General features: G+C 40.6%; 1 long non-coding RNA gene across 2 annotated transcripts; it reads right to left on the minus strand.

Moving 5' to 3' along the window:
- Positions 1–5856: 5856 nt before the first annotated feature.
- Positions 5857–10104, minus strand: LOC108954660. 2 transcript variants are annotated; one of them, XR_005545862.1, is made up of 5 exons: positions 9692–10104; positions 9510–9592; positions 8631–8727; positions 6538–6694; positions 5857–6355 (listed from the first exon to the last, which is right to left on the minus strand). It is a non-coding gene; the product is annotated as an uncharacterized LOC108954660 (long non-coding RNA). The 2 variants fall into 2 exon arrangements; XR_001980440.2 differs by having other exon boundaries at positions 9510–10104.
- Between the last annotated feature and the right edge of the window lie 5358 nt (positions 10105–15462).

Consider the following 15462-nt stretch of genomic DNA (forward strand, 5'->3'; position numbering starts at 1 on the left):
ATCTTCCATTTCTTGGTCACAAGCTTTAGCACCTCTCTAACTTTGTCTACAAGATATTAGCAAAGGATTTCATGCTTCATACAAAAAATTCTCCCAACATAAGTTTAGACGAAGTTCAGAAATTGTTAAGGTGAGATAGGAAGTGACACATACTTGAAAGGTCAAAAAGGCAATGAATTATTGCAATCTCTTTTAGCTGTAATCAGAAGCTTTCCACTTAGTGTCGCCAGAATTTTGATGTGGCTTAATACACTTCAATAGTTGAATGAATCTTCTATTTATTATGCTGCAGCAACGCACCGAAGGATGCAGTGGATTGGGAACGAAGGCGAGAGAGAAGCCAATTTTGAAAAGACGAAGAGAGAGAGAGTCTTCTTCATTGACAAGGGGGAGACCCAAAATTTTGAAATATTATAGAGAATTTTCAGATTTGTCCTGGTGGGACGTTGCTTTATTGTCACTCATCGAGTGGAGAGGGATTATGTTGATGTGGTGGAGTGCAGCCACGTCGTCAATCGCTAGATCGCAAGTTGAGGCAGGAGGCTAACGTGGGAGGCTAAGTGGTCGGCTGCTTATATCGTTCTATGCAACAAAATGTATGAACAATACAATCAAGAACTCGCATTATATTGCTGGAAATCCTAATGAATTAGAGAAACCATGCCACTATTCTTTCACAAATTCCACCTTATCTACTCCAAATTTTGACATTTTTTTGTTTTTGTTTTTTGCTTTTGAACCTAACACATGATTATACATACATAAGAAAAGAGGAAGAGATTCAATGGATCACACCTGCCTATTTTTAGCCTGAAGAGCTAGGCCATATTATCGAAGCTCTGAAAAGTACCTCATGGAGCCAAACCCTTTGAGACCATGGAAAACACAACTAAGATAAGAACACAAGCCACTCAAGGACCAAAATCCAAAACAAGTCAACAATAGTGTTGTTAGCAAAATGAGTTCAAGGCAAGAAGTGATTACTTATCGGTGCCGACGAAGTCCTCGAAAGTGTGGATATTGCTATTACACACCACAAGATTCAACTCCCTAAGCCCTTCGACAAGTGTGGATACAAACTTCTCTTGAAATGTGGGGTCTTTATCGTCGGTCTACATAGCAAATCAAATCAAAACCAAGATGTCCATTCACGTAGTTTTCCCAATTAGCTCAACCCCAGAAACTTCACCCACCAAACCCCTATAACAAAACCCCATATCTAGATGTAAACAAGGAAAGAGGTAATTGCACAAACATTTGGCATTTAATTTAGACTTACTAGTGCAAGTTTTAGTGCAAAAATTGGTGCTATTGTATTCCAACCGCTGACGGGGCTCTTGGATAGGATGGTGGATGTGGATGCGGAGGCGGAGGCAATGCGCATGAGAATGTTGCGGATCGGGAGCAAAGGTGAGAGACCGAATTTTGAAAAGAAGAGAAGAGTCTCCTTTGTTGACAAGAGGGAAACCCAAAATTTTGAAATATCAAGGGGCGTAATGTCATAAAAACTTCAAACTTTAACTCTAATATCAATTCTTTTCTTTTTTTTTTGTAAGATCATAAAAAACCTCCAACTTTTGATCTTGAAACTCATTTTGTTCCATGAAAAACCCATCAACTTTAGCTTCAGTCATAATTCTATCATAAACCTTTTTTCTATCTTATAAAAAACCATAAACTTTTGCTTAAATCTCATATCTACCAACATTAACTCTCTATCCAAAAATCGTCCTTAGTGATGTGGCATTTTCACGTTATTGCTATAGTTTTTTTTTCCTAAATTTCATATATGAAAATATTTCTTTTTAGATGAATTTTCATACCAACCCAAATGGTGTTTAATTAGATCTAATGTTTGGGTAAAAACTATAGCAATTATGGTGCGTCTGTTTGGGAAAGTGTTTTCCATGAATTGATTTTCTAGACTTTTCACCCATTTGGCTCACGGAAAATAACTAGTGAACTGAAAATACTTTTTGGTCAACAAAAAAATTCATGCATAAATTTAAGAAAGTAAATTTCTAAATTAAAAGAGGTGAAAACACTTTCTGGAATTGCTTATCTCGAATATTATAATTTAATTTAATTTAATTTTTTTCATTGTCCTTCTTTTTCTTTGGCTAGTTACTAGCCACAACAAAAGGTTGGTGGTGGCCATAGGCACCCGCACCTATGGCCGTTAATCGACTATTGTCGGACTTTGGCACCAAGCATTGCTGAAGCCCGGCAACAAGTAGAGGGGACGAAAAACTAAATAAGATCAATATTATTTATAAATTAGATTTTTTTTTCATGAGATTGAATTCTTTTTAAAATGAGGATCCAAAACCAAAAAATGTGTTTGGTCACACATAACCAAACAAATAAAAAATATCTACTTTCCCGAAAAATGATTTCCCACAAAGTGTGCTCTTTTATCATGAAATTCTGCTAGAAACAAATGTACCTTTAGGGTTGCTTTCTTCAATTGTTCTTACTTTTAGGAGTCTTCCTTCCATCTTGCAAGGGATCTTTAATTTTGGGCTCAATCTCTAATCTTGCATGCTTGAGAGTCTTTAATCTCTTGAGATCAAAGAGCTCACGCTCGAGACTCTCTTGCTCAAGACACTTAACTCAGGATGTAAAAATAAAATAAAATAAAATTTGAGACATACGGTTAATGGAGGTAGATTTATAAGGCAAAAAAGTTTAGGAGAAAATTGAGAGTGGATCTAAAGTTGAGAGTTTTTAAGCGTCTGTTTATTTTGCTAAAAACATTTTCCAAGAAAACATTTTCCTCATTTTTCAATAATTTGGTTCATTTAGGAAAATGTATCAACGAAAAATGTTTTCCTACTAAAGCTTAAATTCAAGAAAATAATCTTCTCTTTGAAAGAAAATATTTTTCAAAATATAATTAAGTATCGACGCTTCGACCTAAAACTATACGCTTAAGCACATGAACCACAATATTGATTCCCGAGTCCCGACGTTCGGGATTAGGTCTTGGGCGGCCGGGACTGAACCCCTTGTGCCTATACCTTATGCTCTAGCACCTGAGTTTAGGTCTATAAAGGCCATACTTGAGGCACCAATGCTCGAGCTGCAATCCCAACCCCTAGGGTCAAGTCCACAAAGGCCATGCATGGATATTCGGTGCTAGGGCTCGGGTCCTTGTTAATGAAATGTTTTCTCTTATAAAAATATTCTTTTACAAAAATTGGAATTTCTTTTCTTTTCTTTTCCTTTTCTTTTTGCTTCTTCCTCAATTGTTCACTTGGTCATGGTGATGATCGGCAAGCTTGGGACTTTGGCGAGAGCCTTGAGCTTGCTTGTGGCTTGTCATTGGCCACGTTGCTGTGGGTGGCAACCTCAAGGAAGAAGAAAAAAGAAGAAAATAAAAAATTATTAGGAGAAAGGGTTAATACAAAAAAAAAAAAAAAAAAAGCCTAAATTGGTATACATGTGACAAATTTATCCCAAACTAATTTTTTTTTAGTACAAAAAGCTATAAATTGGTACACATATAATAAATTTACCTTCCGTTAATTTCCGTTAAATTTTATCATCAAATTATTGAGTTTGATAATATGTGATAATTGACAAGTATACCAGTTTACGATTTTACCATATATTTGTCACAAGTGTACTAGTTCTGATTTTCGTAATATTAATTCAATTTAATGAAAACTAACGGAGAATAAACTTATTATAAATATGCCATTTTGAGGTTTTTGGTAAAATTTATCACGAGTATACTAGTTTGGAGTTTTTGATAATCCAAAAATTAGTTTAGGATAAATCTATCATAAATATAACAATTTGGGGGTGTTTCATGAAATACCCTAAAAACGATTTTATGGATTATTTTTCCCATCAGATTTTTTTTTCCTAATTTCAGCCAAACACCAGAAAATAGTCATTTTCCTATAAAATGACTTTGTAGATAATATTTTTAGAAATGGTACATTTTCGAGAAACAAATGAACCTTATATGACAAAAAGAAGAAGTTTATGGTATAATTGGTAGTGAACCTAAAGTTGGAGTTTTTTATGGAACAAAAAAAAAATTGTAGAATAGAATTATGAGTGAACCTAAAATTGGAGGTTTTTTTTTTACGGTATTAAGCTCATTAGAGGCAATTTTCAGATCTGTCCTTGTGGGATGTGGCTCCATGTGTCACTCACCGAGCGGAGAGGGATTATGCTGACTTGGAGCGTGGCCACGTCCTCAAACACGTAATCGCAAGGCGAGGCGAAAGTGCCAAGGGCGAAGTCGCACGCTAAATCGCTCGCAAAGAGACTCATTAAGTCGCTCGTTAGGAGAAAGTCGCCCGCAAAGGGAAGTCGCGCGCAAGTCAGCACGCTAAATCGCTCCCAAATGGGAAGTCGCACGCTGAGTGGCTCGCAAAGGTCGGAAGTCAGCAAAGGCGAAGTCGACAATCAGTCTCATGTAAACCACTGGGAAGTTTCTTCCCAAACCGACATATGCCACGATGGACGACCCGACCATTTCTTCCACTATAAAACGGCAAGATCTGCTCCTACTCTGGCCATCATTTTCTCAGAGAATTGCCATAATCATCCTCTACTACATAAGACTACAAGATCCTCCAGAAGCCTACCCAATGCCGATCGGCCGTCGCCCCCAAAACAAACGACCGAGGTTCCCCTGCCTTCACTGCCCTCCACGCCATTCTCGTCTTTCTCGTTACCATGCTGGTCAACCTTGTCCAGGTGAAATTCCAAGGGGAAACCGCGTCCCCATTCGACACCCACACTTTTGCCACCTCTCTTGCCGTCGTCTCTCTTCTATTCTATTGCTCATTGGCGATCGTTGCTCACCTGACGTTGGCTCCCGCTTGTTGTGCCCAAGCGTTTCCCATCCTCATGATGCTCGCCGCTTCGCTCTTGGTGTCTTCCCTTGCATCGTTGTTGTTCCCGGGCCCTTTTCGCTGTTTCCCCTATCTCTTGTTACTTGTGTTGCTTTCCTCTTGCATCATCTCGCTCAAAACCTTTACGTGTGGGTTCGACACAAGATCGTTTCCATGTTTGTGCCAGTGTTCCGTTCTCGCCAACTCCATGGTGGACGAGCCCCACCACTTTTGCCTCGTACCGTCATGGATGCGCGCTCTGTGCCAGAATTGAGAATTAATTGGGGATTGGCCCGTGTTGCTACGGCCACAGATGTCCTCCGGTACGCCCACCACTAGCACACTCTTGAAAAGAAAATACGACTGGGGAAGAAACACGACGACCTGGTGTTCGACAACTATAACAGCGACAGTAGGAACTGATGGTTTTGTTTTTGTTGGTGTCTAGTGAGAGTCCTAATGTATTGTCCACTTACGATTAATTGATAGAATGGACTGCTTAGTAGCAAGTTGACATTGAAATTCTTTCCATTTGAATACATCGGGCGTTTGCAAGTTGGACCATATCATGGAGTAAAAATCACACTGAAAAGGGAAATCAGAACACGATACAAGTTGCCTGGACTTTTTCCCGAGAAAGGTATGCACCGGGAGTTAACTAACGGTTTGATGAATGACGAGACAATCACCACTCAAGAGACATGCTCAACGTCAAAAACCAAACTCAGTGAAAGAAGCATATCCTACCTCAGATACTCGATCGATTCTGTCGAAGTCTTGCACCTTTAATGATACACATCTTTTATACCACCTTCTCTTTTTTCCCAAATAAGGACACAATCTTCCTCTTCCAACCTCCACCAGAGACTCCTTTGACATCTCATGATGCAGCACAAGATACATCAATCAAAGTCCACCACAAAAGAAAAAAAAAAGTTGCCTACTAAATGCCAAACACAATAACTAATATTTTTAGCAATAGAACCTTTTTGTGACCTTTAAATGAATGAACAACATAATGCTCTAAGTTGCATAGCATCCCAGATGAAACTAAGTTGAAGTCATCATCGTTATTTCAATCATGAAACAATATTAAGGTACCATGAGTACGACACAATTAGGCATCCTTTGTGGGCATGGAGTTGCTGAATAACTGATCGTTGATTGCAGTTAACACTGACACCTTCAGCTTTAGAACAAATAGAGATTTCATGGACATGATCAAACCTGTACGACAAAAGCTAACCTGAAGCAAGCATCATGAGTAGCAAACACTACAATGGGAAGACTCTCAACCACTTGAGCCAGAGGACCATGTTTCATTTCACCGGCAAGTATTCCTTTACTGTGCATCAATGCCACTTCATTTACTTTTAAAGAACCTTACATAGCTGTAGCATAATTCTATCCCCTGCCAAACATGATAAGTGACTGCTCTGCGATCAGTAGCTTAGCAAGATCTATCATTTCCTGGTCAAGCTTAAGCACCTCTCTAACTTTGTCTACAAGATATTAAAAAGGGAATTAATGTTTCATACAAACAATTTATCAGCATAAGTATAGACAGAAAAGGCACATCCAAGAGAAGTTCAGAAATTGTGAAGGTGAGATAGGAAGTGACACATACTTGGAAGGTCAAAAAGAAAATCAATTAAGAAAGTCTACGTGCTGACAAAATGCTTACCCAAAGCGACTACTGAAAGCTGTCTGCAATACGCAGCTTGGGCTCAAAACAGGAAATGATCAATGTGGGGATCATAGTTATCGGGCCTCAGTTAAGGTGAGATAGCAGGACTTTCTGCACCAAAGTTCTCCTCACATGTTGGCAACGTGCTCCTCCACTTGGGAAATAAAACAAGAAAAAAAAAAAAGAAGAAAACTCCGGTTCAACCATGCGCAAGAAGTAAGCCACATAAAAATTCTGGTGACACTGAGCTCCAAGCTTCACAGTACAAAATAGGTGGTCACTACTGGTGATACTGAGCAAATTTTACCATATTGCTATGGTATATTCCCAAAATGACAATAAGATGAAATCGATAAAACTCAAGTTCAACTGAATCAGGTGATAAATCCACCTCTGAGTACTCATCCTCTTTGGATGATGATGTTCATGTGAGTAAGGCTAGTAGAAGGACTCTGAGTTCTATAGTGCACTAATTAAGGTGCAAAGCCAAGACCCAAGTCTTGAAAAGAAAAATGCCTCTCTTTTCTAGTGTGAAATAGCGATGAAGAGGAAGAGGAGGAGTTGAATGAGAGAAGACATAAGATTTACTTGAAAGACAAGGTGGCCAAGAACCTGATTGAGGAGGGACCTGATTTTAATGAGGAGCAAACAGAAGCTACTAAGAAGAAGAGCTGCAGTGAGGCACAAGAGGAGATAAGAAGGGCATTTTCTGGAAGCTGCAGAGGCTGCAGAGGCTGATGGCAACGACTGTGATGTTTCTGAAAGAGAAGAAGAGAGACGATGGTGTGCCAGTTGAAGGTGGCAATGCTGCAGAATTTCAGCAGAAGCTGGATGTATATTTTGGCAGGAGAGAGGGTTTGGGTAAGAATGAGATGTTTCTGAAAAAGTTCTTTTCGTATAAGATGTGGGTTGGCAAGGATTACAAGAACAAAGGACATGTCAATGAGAAGAGTTGGATGGGTTGTCGAGGGATAAGGAAGAGATTGAGAAGCAAGGATTATAAAACCAATTTCAGGTACGTGAAGAGTCCAGGCAACAGGCTATTGGGTCATTCGAGGAGTTGAAGCACTTGAAGCATTTAAAGGAAAAAAAAAAAAAAAAAAAGAGGAGATGAAGCAAAAGCTCAAAGTCTAAGCAGATCGCTGGCATAGGTGAAGACGAGGGCTGCCAATTGGATGGAGTTGATCTTGATGATGACTTTGATCCTGAGGAATATGATACGGCGATGAAGCAAGTTTTCAATGAGAAGTATCACAATGCAGAAGATGTGGACCCTAACTTTGGCAGTCATGGAGATGAAGAAGGTGGAGAAATTGATGGAGCTGACCTTGTTGATGACTTTGATCCCAGGAATACAATATGATGAAGCAAGCTCTCGATGAGAAGTATTACAATGCAGAAGATGTGCACCCTGACTCTGGCCATGATGGAGATGAAGGTGGAGAAATTGAAAAGCCATACTTCAAGAAAGAAGATGAATTGCTCAGACTGCAGATTGGCTGGGAAGAATTAGAGTCCAAGGATGGATTCTTAGCAGCTAGAGATAGAAGCTTAAGACAAAGGTAGATGATGTAGGCAAAGATGACAATAATGATGACGAGGAGGAGGAGGAGTCTGAGTCTGATTGCATCCCCGAGGCACAGAATGAAGAAATGATATCTTCTAAGGATGGAAGTGTAAAAGGAAACGGAAACTATCATTGCTAAAGAGAGCTGAAGAGGCAATGTTTCATTGAAGAAGCTTGCTCCTTGTAGGGAGAAGGAATGAAGAGTACACAACAATCAGAGGCACCAGCTAAAACTGAAGTCAAAGGAGCTTCCTGAAGAAGAAAGGTCTGATATATAAAAGAGGCATAAAGATTATTGTAAGCATCAAATGCTGAAAGGGTAGCTTGAGTCAGGTGAGGATTCGCGTAAATTGTCAAAGAATGCAAGAAGAAGAAGAGCCAATCTGCAGTTAAGTTATCAAACTCAAGGCTCGGAGCTTATGGGAAAATAACACCCCAAGTATAAGGGTTATGCAAAGCACTTGAATTGCAGCATGACTAGCACTCAGATTGCATCAGAATAGTAAAGAGGGATGAATCCTACCAGCAAATTCAATGTCCGTGTCCTCTACCAACATTTTGTTCCATCTCTCATGAATCCCACATGGATCGTTTCAAACTCTCTTTTGTAGATAAGCCATCTGAGAATGAAATGGAGCACACATCAAATTTGTCCTGCTGATCATAGCACTCACTGATACCACAATATATCCCTATGTTTTATCCTCAAAAGCTTTTGTATCAAATGTTAGTGAATGCCTAACGATATCCTTTGAATATTAAAAGAAAAAGCCAAGGCCTTGCTCACACTACCAAGACGAGTATCCTACTTAGTCCATTGCAAAATTAACAATTTTAGAATATGGCTAGAAGAACTAGTGTATTGCCAGCAATGGTCACTACTGGGACAACTAAATTGTGCAGCAATTTTACTGCTGGAAGGAATAAAAACTCTCAATAGTAGCAGAGAGCTCATATTTCACCAATAAACAAAATATATGATATCCATAGACAATAAAACATTTTAAGTTGGCAAATATGACATGCCAAGCCCTAACATGCAATTGAGTCCATGACTAAGTAAAGTAGATATGGAAAATGCAGCCACTACAATCAAGCACCCAAGTTTCCAGCAAATTGTTCCAGCAGTCAAACCTACTTAATAATAATAATTATGATGATAATGATGACAACAACAACACCAATTATTCTGCGGTCGGGATATAGTTTCAAAAGCAAAGTTAGAACCTAGCACTAGTTATACCCGAGTGAATTAAGGAAACCACGCCACAATTCTTTCACAAAGGTCATCTTATGTACTCCATCTTTTGACAATTTTTTTTTTTTTGGTAATTTTCTTTTGAACCTGATCCACATTCTACCCACATAAGAAAAGAGGAGGAATAGATTCAACAGATCGTACCTGCCCTGTTTTTAGTCTGAAGAGACCAGGCCGAATAATCGAAGCTCTGAGGAAGAACCTCATGGAGGCCATGGAAAACACAACTAAGATAAAAACACTAGCCAGTCAAAGGACCAAAGTCCAAAACAACTCATCAAAAACAGTGTTGTTAGCCAAATGGATATAAGGTAGGAAGTAACTACTTTCCACTGCCGATGAAGTGAGGACATTGCTGCTCCACATTCCGCAAGATTGAACTCTCCGAGCCCTTCACGAGCGTGAGCATAAACTTCTCTTGAAATGTGGGGTTTTTACCACCGGTCGGCAAGGCATTCGCACAGCCTTGCCGAATTAGCTAAGCACCAAAAACTTCACCCACCAACTCCCTATAACAAAACTCCATATCCAGATCTGAACGGCAAAGGAGGTAATTGCCCAAAGATTTGGCGTGAAGTTTAGAATCGCCAGTGCAAGTTCTGGTGCGAAACCCGGTGTTGCCATTATCCGGCCGCCGGCGGTGCTCCGAGAGTCGGCGGTGGCGGCGGCGGAGGCGGGGGCAGCGGCGGCGCGCCGGAGAGTGCGGTGGATTGGGAGCGAAGGCGGGAGAGAGACAGAGAGAGAGAGTCTCGTTCGATGACGAGGGGAGACCCAAAATTTTTAAATATTGGAAAATTTTTACGCCTGTCCCGGCGGGACCCATCCGCTGACGTGGCTCCACGTGTCACTCGCTGAACGGTTGCTGATGTGGCGGAGCTTGGCCACGTCGTCAGCACATCATGGACAGCATTGGTGCAGAGGTCCGGAAGTTCGACTTTATGAAGATCAAGATTCCCCAAGTTTTATCTTCCCTCTTCACACTTCATGAAGATCAAGATTCCCATTCTTCACGGGTTCAATTATAAAAACCAAGATTTGCTCCCACTCTAGCCATCCCATACACAAGGCTCTTTCATTTGAATACACTGCGTGTCTACAAATCAGATCATATTGTGCAGTTCAATATCAAACTAAAAAAGGAAATTAGAACATGATACAATCTACCTCTGCCCGTGTCCAAGAAAGGTACAGATGGGGAATTAACTAATGATTTGATGACCAATGTGACAATCATCAATCGAGAGATATGCTTAACGCCAAAATACCAATCACAACAAAAGAAGCAAATCCAGTCTCAAATACTCGATTGATTCCATCAGTTTCGCACTAGACTTGTCACGCCCCGAACCTAGAGCGTGCGCACATCCCACTCTGGTCGATACAAGTGCAACTTCCCAGGATACGTCACCGACCCATTCAATTTTATTATGCATGCGGAAGCGAAACAAATCCCCTGATAACATTTAACTTGGAATAAAAAAGCAGGCAATCAATCACAACCAAACAAGCTTTCTTATAAACACATAGGTTTATATACAACACTGGATTGTCTACAAAATAGACAAGCTCAACAACTAGGGAACTGTCCTATGACCAACTTGTCAGACACGTTCGCCGATTCTTCAACCTCCACCTTCCGAACTCCAGGACTTTCGGTCCTCCACGACCGTCATCTAGGGACTGAAATATTATCCCACAACCGGGGATGAGATTACGTCTCGGCAAGTTCTACCCTCTAAAACTCATTGGAAGAAAATACGCCTCGTGGCGCTCTAGCCACACAAATAGGATAGAGGGCTTACCTCGCCTCGCCCCTTTCCCGCACGTCGCACAATTCATATTCAAACAATGCTCGCACAGCTGAAACTACCGACACTTATATCGGTCTATCAATTCAATCAATCCAATTATTCGCAATGATTCAATTCCATCATACTATCTATCTTTTCATTTCAATCCGTACTATCTATCAACCATTACTATATATCGTTCAATACCGTCTATCAAACCGAATCGTTAATACGACACATGCTCTCCAAAGTCAAATATAGACGGTAGCTCGCTCAAGCTGTATAGATAGATAGCTCACCAAAGCTATAACTGATAGATAGCTCGCACAAGCTGTATAGATAGATAGCTCACCAAAGCTGATCATTCAATAATAAATCATAGAACTGGATATTCAATCCAATAACAACCAACAATTCAACCTAGTCATACAAAGCAATTACGGTGCTAAAAGCCAACACTAGGTATTTTCAAGTTAAATACCACAACTTCATCAATATCACTCAATTCCACACTTTTGGAATAATTAACCATAATCATCAATAACTCAATTTCTCAATTTAAGCTTACAATTAACACAAACCGACCGCACTGCTTTGATCAAGCACGAAATTCTAACGACCCATTATCCCTGGCATAATTTTCGAAATTATTAAATAATTAAATTTAATTCCGAAAATTAAATAATTAAATATTTTATTATAATAATATAATTTAATAAAATAATATTTATAAAATTCGAAATAATTAATTTGGGCTTAAACAAGATTACACTAATTTAATCATACAATTAGCCCTAATTAAACACCCATTAAACTAATCATACAACTAATCTAATTTACATTAAATAATCTAATCTAACCACCTAAACCTAATTAGACTAATCTAAACACCCCTTAAGCGTCATTAACTCACTAAGCAATAATTAGAGGATAAACTCACCGGATTAACGTTCCGGCGAGTCCACGGCGAAGGCGACGCCAAGGCGGGCGATAAACCTCAAGGCGGCGACACCAACCAAGGTCGGGAAGACACCTAAAACGAGCCTTGAAGACCTCACGGCTTTCTGGTTTTCTCGCTTCGATCTAGCCGAACCGCAGAAAGAAAACCAAGAATCCTTCAACGGCGAAACGGGCCGATTGGAGCTCCGACAAGCGGGTGGTTGGCAACCGGTGGCTCCCGGGGTTCTTGGGGATCTTATAGGAGGTTGGGATGGGCAAAGGAAGGGTCGGAAAGGGGCGAAACAAAGAAGAAAACGCGGAATGGGCGAGCAAGGCGGAACCAGCCGGTCCGGCGAGCGGCAGCTTCTCTCAGGATTTCGGGACGACCGGAGAATCGTTCCGGCGAGCGGCGAGATGCTCCGGAACGGGCTGGATGTTCTCGTGACAACAGTGGGTGGAGCGATGTTCTCGTGACAACAAGGGTGGAGCGATGGATGATTCGACCAGGGAAGACTACTTTTTACTCGAATCTTTGACGAAAGGTCACTGGGCGAAACGAAACGAGGAGAAAACGGGGAGGAAAACGGCCGACGATGGCCTTCCCGGGCGTGCGGCGATGAAGGGGCCGGTGCTTTGCTCGGTTCCTTTGGTTTTTGTTGAGCTTCTCCCTTCAACAACAATGGATAAAGCCAAGAAATGGGGAAGAAGAAGCTCGCCGAAGAGGGGGCTCCTTGGTGGCTCTCTAGCTTGCAACACTTGTCAATCTCTCCTTCCACTTGCCCCCACCATGACATCACATGCCATCAGCCACTCTCTCTCCTCAAGCTTCCTCCACAAGCTTGTTAATAGGTGCAAAATGTCCCTAGCCCCATGGCATACGAATTTTAGACATTTGTGCATCAAATTCAATCAATTCTCACTCAATTCCATCCAATTGAAGTTCAATTAAATCAACCCATGTGTCCTCGGCCTTCTCATGACATTTCCCCGTCAAATGATCCAACTTGCATCCTGAAGATTCAATTAAAAACGGCCCTCTGACAATCTCGAACAAAAACGGCCTTACTTTACTTTTCTGCCAAAAATCTCGGTTTGTAGAAAAATCTTCTGGAGATGAGTCGACATTCCTAAAATGAATTGTGACTTGACAGAACTTCTAATTTCTGTAATCGGATTCAAATTCACGGTTAAATTCAATCTGGCGCGACTTTAGCGCGTCCTAATATACCGGGTAGCTTTTAGGAATTTTCTGTGCAATTGACATGTGGTTGATTATTTTCAAGCCACAAAATGCATCTTCGACACCTTGGCGACTCTCGATTGTCATAGAAATCTCGAGATTTCAATTACGAACACAGGGTACCCAAAACGACAGAAGAATCGATCTAGTGCCGGTCGATGAGGATATTGCGATTAGATGGAATCACCCACACTCTAATCACATAACTCAGTCGAATCGACCTATTACTGATCTCTGTTTGATTCTGACAGTGTCGTAATGATCCTTGCAGATTAATACGGTCGAGTAGCCGATTCATGGTCGAATTCTCAAGTCTATTGCGTTTAAATTCCTTAACGGCTTCACTGATAGACTAGTTATCTCGTGAGTGGCCAACTCGAGAAGAAAGCTATAGACGCAAGATGAAATGCCCGACTTATTTAATTGAAACCAGAATTGGAAAATCGGGATGTCACAACTCTTCCCCTCTTATAAAAATTTTATCCTCGAAATTTAAACCATTAAAATTCTTCTTCAAAATGGTGGGGTATTGTCGTCTCATCAATTCCGCTTTACTTCATTCTCGCCAGACCGCTATCCAAGATCCTCGGTGCTTGACGAAACATTTCCAAATTGACCAAACCAATTCTTGATTCCCAAAAAGGCTAAGCACTTGTCCATCTTTACAAAAATGAACGTCGCAAAAGTTTTGGTTCTTTTTTTTTCTTTCTTTTTTTCCACAAAGCGGCCGACCGCCGCGTCGGGATTCGAACTCCCGACTTTGGACCTACGGCTTCATCCCGAATACCACTGGGCTAGAGGCGCCGACGGTGTCCCAAACCGCTTTCTTTTTCCATTTAAAGCCAAAATCTTTCTTTGAACCCAAATTTCGATGGATTCCGATTTAAATGCTGCTTCATCTTCATTTCCTTAACCAAACACGATGTCCCTTTCATAGGCAACATTTAAGGAAAAATATATTTCCCCTACTTGAAATTCCAAAGTCTGTAATACTAATCTGCGAAGCTAAACTAGCGATTCTAAGCGGTCTCAAATCCGTTACTGATAACTGCAATTGAATCACTAATTTTTTAACCAACTCTAGACCTGCGATTTTCTGATCTCTGACCTCAACTCAACCAACTGAAGTTCTGAATACTCTGCTCTGCACTGACTAAAAAGGAACTACCTGACTGATCTGCTGAAACTAGGAACCTTTGGTCAAGATATGATATAACTCTGACACTGACACTCTATGCAAAACGAATTATCTGATGCACAAACACCTCTGCATGCTCAATCAAATCAAGATCCTTCAACACAACCACAAGGTGGGCTAGTTTCATTAGTCTATCACTTACTACCCGAAATGAAATTTATTAACACACTGACTCCTCGATAGACCTATCACAAAAATCCATTGTGACGTGTTTCCACTTTCTCACGAAGATATTGAGAGATTACAAAGGTCCTCTCGACTTGCAATGCCTTGCTTTCACTTGATAGCACATCTGACACTTGCAACCTGTCAGTGACATCTGTCTTCATACCGGTCTACCAATCCGTTAATGCAAATTTCGGCCCAACTTCGTACTTGTCCGGACAACGCCGAAGCCGCTACGACGAGTTTCCGATAAGATCTCTTCTTTAATCTCGGTATCATCGGTACACACAATCGTACTTAGAAATCTGAAATTCAGTTCTCTTCTTCTCGATATCCTCTTGCATAATCTTTTGAGTCTACGAGTCCTGTCCACCGAAGCGTCGATTCCCGACTCGAATATCCGGTTCAATTCCGAGGGTGGCCATAAAATTCGAAGGTGGCCTACCTCGCATTTGAAAACCGAATTTTGAACTTTCTCAAGTAAGGTCCATACTTTAACCAGTATATGCACAAATGAAGACTTCCGACTCAACGCATCAGTGACTTCTTTCATTCTTCCAAGGTGATACTAGATACCACCATCCTAGTCCTTCAAAAGATCTGGTTCACAGTGCTATCTCATATTCAATTCCTTCTAAAAGAATAAATACTTTGAGACTTTAACGGTCAGCGAAGATCTGGAGTCTTTCTTCACACCAACAATATTTCTAAATCTTCAGAGCGAAAATTATTACTGCGGTTCCAAGTCATGCATTTGTAATTCCG

This window comes from Eucalyptus grandis, chromosome 8 (assembly GCF_016545825.1).
Source record: "Eucalyptus grandis isolate ANBG69807.140 chromosome 8, ASM1654582v1, whole genome shotgun sequence".
Taxonomy (NCBI): domain Eukaryota; kingdom Viridiplantae; phylum Streptophyta; class Magnoliopsida; order Myrtales; family Myrtaceae; genus Eucalyptus; species Eucalyptus grandis.